This window comes from Triturus cristatus, chromosome 2_1 (assembly GCF_964204655.1).
Source record: "Triturus cristatus chromosome 2_1, aTriCri1.1, whole genome shotgun sequence".
NCBI classification, from domain to species: Eukaryota; Metazoa; Chordata; class Amphibia; order Caudata; family Salamandridae; genus Triturus; species Triturus cristatus.
Window position 1 is genome coordinate 713,459,189 of NC_140581.1, and position 8,098 is coordinate 713,467,286.

Below are 8,098 nucleotides of genomic sequence, written 5' to 3' on the forward strand. Positions count from 1 at the left end.
TCACTATGACGAGATGTATTGACATGGTTTTCATGAATAACTGTCGTACTGCACATGGGGCCAATCTGTTCTGTTTATTTATAATGTATACCACTTGGTTTTGAATAATTGTACACCATTACAAGATGGCCGCCAAAATCACCCTTTGTTTTGCACTTCCAGCCGGCAGTCCTTTGACTATGTTTACTTTACCCTGTACTTATGGATGCTTGTGATGTGATGCCACACTGTGTGACCAAGGGAGCGTGTCTCCCGAAACGCGTTACAGTGTAAATTAAATGTTACCTACATAGCTACTGAGAGTGCGTTTTTGCTTATTAGCAGACACTTTGGACATAATTTGCCGGCGGTAGCTCTACCGGCTTAACGCACCACCCGACAACGGGCGAAATTCCAGGAGGAGCTCACAGCGTCATTTTGAATCAAAACGGAGGGATTTTGCCGGCCGCCGATTCTATCGAGACGATTGGAATCGACTACGAGCGGAAACTGCCTGGGTCATCGAAGACCTCATCCCGACAGCGTCCTAGAGGTAAGCCAGTCCCGCAGATCGCATCCGAGAGTTTAACGTGGGATACGCGCTGACTTGTTCGGCTGCGTTTCTGAGTGGGAGGTAGGCGTCTCTAGTTGGCTGTTCCCTGGGAGGGCATTGAGAGTTCGTGTTCATGTATTGAAGGACTGGGGTATTATCCTCACTTTGACCGTGTCAAGCATTAAGCTGAGTTTACGCTTTCCGGTTTTTGGGTCCCTGCTGAACCTTGATGGCGGTTTCCTCTCAGAAATATATTTAAGCGGCATTGGGAACTTCAAATATTTTGAAGGGGAGCTGGTAACATTTAAGAAGCTAGAAGAAAGTTTCATGTGTTCTCAGTGATACAATCTAGTAACAACGAAGCTCCGTGATTGCTGATTGTTGATAGACTACATACATTGGAGTGAAAGAAGAAGCTGACTATTATTTTTCACAGACTGTACTATTGGCTATGGATATGGATGAGGACTCGCAAAGACGGCTGGCAGCACAAACACTCTTAGCAAGAGCACCGGGCAAAATACAACAGGGGACCATAAGACAAAACACTGATGTTACCCTAATGATAAAATTAAGAAAATATGAGAAGTTAAAAAAATCTGAAACATCAAAATGTTGGGAGGCAATCTCCCTCCAAGACTATATAGACTAAGGGATGGTACCACGCGGATTAAGGATTTATACCACACCATCATATGAATCCCCTAACCCACGTATGTTGGAGGAGTGGTCTGAGAACTCGACGAAAAGTTCAAGAACTATGCTCTGCATCCTTGTCAAATATGCATGGGAAGATCGGGAGAGCATAATGAAAGAGATACTAGAAATTGAAGAAGAACTCAAAACGCACAATGAACAAGCTGTAATTAAAAAATTCAAGGAAGAATTGAAAACAAAACTCACACAGCATGAAGAAGACATAAAAATAAGGAAACAAAGAAAGCTGCATCGCGATTGTATAGACTATGAGACAGGTCGCATATTAACTTATAGCAGGAAGTATGATCATATGTATGATATTCAAACATCCAAAACAGATAAAGAGAAAACAACTATCACGGAAACCATGGCTCAAACGACCACTATAATTGATGACTCGGACACGGATATTTCAGAAAAAACAACCAGCACTACATCCGAAGTAGAAGTAATAACCCGACCGGCCACTTTTTTGGACGAATTCCGAGTGCTGAAGAAGGGGCGGCAGTCGGGGAGATCAACCCCTCCACAAGAACAAACACCGAGAGGAAGAGGAAACCGCGGGAGGGGAAGAGGAAGAGGCAGGGGCGCAGCAAACAAAGGAGAACAAGGCAGAAGCACAGAACAATCAAGAGGAAGAACCACAGAGCCAATGCGAACCAGACGGGGAGGCTACAGGAAGAACCAATGATGAATGACAACGTTATGGTAAATAAAACCATCATAAACCTCACTAACCGGCACTTGTCTGACCTTGAGAGGAGAACACTATGTCTCGGTTTATCCTTTTGCCCCACAGAAGTATTTAACTACTCTAATACAAGAATAGACATGTTTAAATTTATTAGAAAGTTGAAACTTACCAAATGGCACACCCTCAAAAGTGGCACGTTTGAATACAGTAGTACATCTTTGGACCCTGATGACCAACCTAGCCTTAAAATAGGGGATGCCAACATGGTACGAACCATGCAAAATCTTGCGTATGATATAAACACAGATGATGGCAGTGAAAATACATTTACAGAGATAAACAACATTGTAACTGATAAAGCAGCCATGACGGGCTTTAAGCCAAAATCTATATTCTATCCTGTGCTCCCACATGACAACATTGATACGTTTCATGACATTGTCACTAAATCCCTTCTTGATTGCAAGCATGGACGAAATAAAGGGAAGGATAAATCCTTTAATCTAACCATGAAACAGAGATCAATTATTACTGCATTGGGAAATGACCCTAACCTTGTCATTCGTCCAGCTGACAAGGGGGGCAATGTAGTTTTACAGGAAAAAGAAATGTAACTAAAAGAAGCATATAGACAATTGGGAAATGATAAATTCTACTCTAAGAGCAGCTCAAGAGAATACAATGAAAGTATTACCACAACGTGGGAAAATTTGTCTATATGGCAGCAGAAGGGTCTAATCTCATGGGAAGAATTGTTATTCCTCAAAAGAGATTATCCCAAACTCCCCATAATTTACTTTCTTCCCAAAATCCACAAAGACCCACTTGTACCTCCTGGAAGACCGATTGTCTCATCAATTGGTAGTGTATTTGAAAACATCTCCAAGTATGTCGATCACTTTTTACAAGACTATGTGTTTAAACTACCCACACATGTCAAAGACACTAAAGACTTCTTACGCAAAATTGATAGTATTGTGTGGCATGAAAATCACATGTTTCTAACATTAGACGTATGCTCCTTGTATACTATCATTGAACATAGTCAGGGTATTAGAGCATGCATACATTACCTCAATGAGAGGTAATGTATGATTATGTATCTTGACCACACTAAGATGCTAACAGAAATGATGAACATGTGTCTTTGCAATAATATATTTTTGTTTAACGGAGACCTTTACAAACAAATCACAGGTACATCAATGGGGACATGTTTTGCGCCTAGTTTCGCGAATTTGTTTCTAGGTTTGTGGGAAGAAGAAGTACGCAATGATGTTAAATATGCCACTTATCTTAACAAAGTTGACACCTGGTTAAGATACATAGATGATCTGTTTCTTATTTGGAAAGGTAGTGAACAGGAAGCGACAGAATTTGTTAACCTCCTTAATGATAACTCCTATAACATTGTTTTAACTCACAACTTGCAAAAAGAAGAAATAGAATTCCTTGACATCAAGATTACAGCAAAAGGCAATGCCTTAGAAACAAGACTATACCGGAAAGAAACAGCCGGTAATAGTCTTCTTCATGCCCTCTGCAGCCACCCTGACACCCTTAAATGGAGTATACCTTATGGGGAGCTGCTGAGGGCAAGACGTAACTGTAGCGACAATGAGGGATATCTCAAAGAAGAACAAATAATGTTAAGAAGATTCAGGGAACGTGGTTACCCGGATTGGGTGCTGAACAGGGCTGTTTCCAAAATCAGAAAGATAACCAGAGAGGAAACATTAGAAACTAAGACACAAGGAAATATGACGGAAAATAATGAGACAAGAGTGATCCTAACTTACAACAAAGAATCACGTAAGATTCAAAAAATCCTTACTGATAACTGGAATATTCTCCAAAATGACTCCATCATAGGTCCTCAAATCAGCACTAGACCCAAAATAATATACCGTAAAAGCGAAAGTCTGCGAGATATATTAGTACATGGTGATATTACTGTCAATAGGGTCCCGTATCACTATAATCTGAAAGGCTTTCATCCTTGCGGACACTGTAAGGCATGCAGAAATAGCAAGATGGTTAAAGAATTGAGCTTACCTGGGAGAGTCGGTATGAAAAGCATAACACAATTCCTTACTTGTAGCACGACATATGCTATATATGTTGTTGAATGTCCCTTTGCAAAAAGATATGTAGGGAGTACCACTCACATGGCTAAAAAGAGAGTTCTCGAACACCTGAGAGCAGTGAATAACAAAGATCCACACTACCCCATTGCACGACACTTTGCTGAATTCCACCTTTCCAACAGCAATTTACTTAGCTATTTTGTTTTGGAACAAGTGAGAGTGGGGAGGAGGGGAGGTAACAGAGAACTGTCCTTGAGAAAACGGGAATCTATGTGGATTATGGACCTTGAAACGAAATTCCCGAAAGGTCATAATCAAGACGAGGAATTGGCAACACACTTGATTGAAGACTAGCCCGATTTACTGTTGTTTCTCATCGAATTATGCACGTGTAATTTTTACAGTCTGTGTAGATGTTTGTGAAAACATGATAATGGCAATATTTTAACTACAATTTTTCTTTTGTTGTTTATCGTTTCAGGAGGAAAGGAAGGGGCCCTTTATATCTTCACGAGCACTTCACGGGCTCCTACCCTTTTCTTCGGTTCCATTGGAATGAAATCTGCAAATAAGTAGATATGAAAACACTCTTTATCTATTTGATTTTATTTACTCTCCATCCCACTAGTATTGTTCCACATATTCTCTTTCTCTAGTTCTCACGTTTTATTGAATTCTATTGAAGGGATCACATCTGCACCCAAGTACACTAGTGAGTACATTTGGATTTATATGCCGGTTCGGATAATCTTTGTGCTCCTCATTCTCTTCCTCTCTGTAATGGCACAACCACTTTGGTGCGAGTATTTAACCTATTTACGCATATTCTCGAGTGCATTACGTATACAGGAAGTTACCATAAGTCTCTAAATACTTTGTCACATTAATGTGCTCCATATAGCCAACTCTGTTGCCTTGTAACATTGTGAGAGATGTTGTCATCATGTTGTATAGAGGCTTTATTAATGATGCTTATATCAAGCTAGTAATCATTTAAAAATGTGTTTCTGTTATAATGTGAAAGAGATAGTCCTTTTCATCAATCAGTCACTATGACGAGATGTATTGACATGGTCTTGATGAATAACTGTCGTACTGTACATAGAGCCAACCTGTTCTGTTTATTTATAATGTATACCACTTGGTTTTGAATAATTTTACACCATTACAAGATGGCCGCCAAAATAGTTCTCCACTTCCAGCCGGCAGTCCTTTGACTATAGTCCTTTCCATCAATCAGTCACTATGACGAGATGTATTGACATGGTTTTCATGAATAACTGTCGTACTGCACATGGGGCCAATCTGTTCTGTTTATTTACAATGTATACCACTTGGTTTTGAATAATTGTACACCATTACAAGATGGCCGCCAAAATCACCCTTTGTTTTGCACTTCCAGCCGGCAGTCCTTTGACTATGTTTACTTTACCCTGTACTTATGGATGCTTGTGATGTGATGCCACACTGTGTGACCAAGGGAGCGTGTCTCCCGAAACGCGTTACAGTGTAAATTAAATGTTACCTACATAGCTACTGAGAGTGCGTTTTTGCTTATTAGCAGACACTTTGGACATAATTTGCCGGCGGTAGCTCTACCGGCTTAACACACCACCCGACAACGGGCGAAATTCAAGGAGGAGCTCACAGCGTCATTTTGAATATATATATATATATATATATATATATATATATATATATATATATATATATATATGTATGCATGTATGTATGTATATATATTTATACATATACTTAAGAAAGGCATTTGTGTGTTTGTGCACAAATAAAATCTGTGTACTGTCCTCTGGTGTGCCGCTGGACTTTGTGGTGGGATTCCCTGCTATGTTCCTGCTTTCTGAAAAATAATTGACAGATGCTGCTTCCGTCACTGGCTTCGGCATCGCAGGCTGGGGAGTGGCTTATTGCAGTGTCCTTCGTGAGCAATATATATATACATATATAAAAAGAAAAATAACAGATTTTATCCCATCATTTCATTCATACAAATCATAGCCAATACAACACCACCACACATGAATTGTAGAACATCTTGATTCTTTTTCCTATGTTCAATCTAAATAATACATAGATCATTCTTAACTTGAAATATGATTTTGTAATATAATCACAATTCTTTAAGACAAATGTTGTAATACATCATAAAAAACAATATATAAAGGTCTTTATAATTATATGATATAGTACTCTCCCGTAGTTAGTGTACATGGGATACTCCACTATTCTCAGTGTATATGGGATAGTCCGAGATTCTCTGTACACGTTTCGGCTGTGAAGCCTTTCTCAGGAGAATCCACTTGATAAATTGGGGAGTCTTAATAAAATATGTCAGATAGTCTGAACGCCTTCGGTCACTTCGACTTGAATACTATTAGTCCTCAATATTTATGGTTGCCATATATTCATAATTTATCGATAATTGTCCATTGTAAGGATTTCAGGACTTTCCTTACTATGTTTCACTGTATATTACAAAAGGAGATGCAAAGATCTCTTTACACTTGTAATGAATTTAGCACATGGCTATACCCTCTTGGGTTCTGATTCACGTTCTGATCACTCCGGATCACTCAAGTGCTGCAGATTACGTAAAGGCAACAGTTATTTTATATATATATATATGTAAAAATCATACTGTGGAGTCTTTTAATAAAATATTTATTTTGGGATATTTTTCTATACTTTTATGTGCTTTGAGCCTTATTTTCTTATGATATATATTATATTGAGAGTAATGAAAATAGTTGCCTGAGGATTTACAAAATTATTAGTCTTTTTCCCAGCCACAGGCGCTGGTATTTGGAGCAGGGGATCCCCTTTTTATTTCATTAATAGCTTCACTGTCCAACATGAATTCCACCAATTTATCAATGGGTACCAAGGGGCAAGATAACCAAAGCTACATGTGGCAAGACTTTATGCGCAAATTAGATCACAGTGATCCCCACAGTCAAATGCACTAACTATCCAATTGTGTGCTCCAAGGAAGAGGGCAGACACCTATACCCCCAAAAATTGGACCAGAAAAACCAGTCCTTTAGTACATAAACAGGTTATCCTGAGAACCACTCAGTGTGTAATATGAAATCAAAGTCCAGTCCGTCTTCTTTCAATCTCCGTTGTTTTATTCCTCCAATATTCCCATCATAGATCACTATTCATCCTTCATTTACACGTCTTATCTTTTCCAGGTAGCAAAATAGCCAACATGTGTTTCATCAGATAGGATGCGTCCGCATTTCTGACTTCATCAGGGCTATAAATAAATCAACAACATATGTCTAAGTAACACTAGAACTATTAACTAGAATCCCCTTCACCATCACACCCATGTGCTTGGTTGTCATAAGGTGATTCATGGATAGAAACAACTCCAACAAGAGTGCTCACATTAATTACCATTGAAGTATGCATGTCTTAGAAAGAGGGAATTAGATACAAAATATTAATTGTTACTTATATGATCTGAAAAAACAAGCATTGTATCTTCAAGTGCATACAGTATGTCCATACTATGGTCACATAACAATAATTATAAAAAGTGCATAAAAACACTGTGCAATAGTGTACAGTGCAAATCCACCATCTAACACGTGCCCAGCATAATTTCACTTTAAAATATTGAGTTTTTGGGTTTTGAATTGTTCCGGATAATGAGCTCACCTTAAAAATGTCTTGCTATTCAAATAATGCAATGCTTAGGATAATCGCTAATCTTCCAAAGTCCTCCATCCAGGATATACTGAACCTTCAATGCAATTTCTCTGACCTGTAAGTAAGAAAAATACATCAAAAGCATTGTCTACCTCACAACTAAGAACTTCCTGAAGTTATCCATAGTGCTAGCTAAAATCTCGAACCTCCACTTATTGTGGTGCTATATCTGCCATAACATCATGTGCACTATTATGTCTACCTATTGCGAATATAAAACACCAATACTGACCAATGTTGACAGATGTTAATGCTATTACATAAAACTAATCCCCAGACAGTCAAACACCTATCACCATTTTTGGCAACATACCAGAAGCAACACCATCAGATACACTGATTAAACAACAA

General features: G+C 38.7%; 1 long non-coding RNA gene across 1 annotated transcript in view; it reads right to left on the reverse strand.

Moving 5' to 3' along the window:
* The window catches only part of LOC146865787 (uncharacterized), a 175,943-nt gene extending 168,148 nt beyond the window's left edge, over window positions 1-7,795 (reverse strand). The window contains exon 1 of the long non-coding RNA XR_014976700.1: window positions 7,697-7,795. This is a non-coding gene — a long non-coding RNA (uncharacterized LOC146865787). The remainder of the gene's footprint in view (window positions 1-7,696) is intronic.
* Window positions 7,796-8,098: the final 303 nt, after the last annotated feature.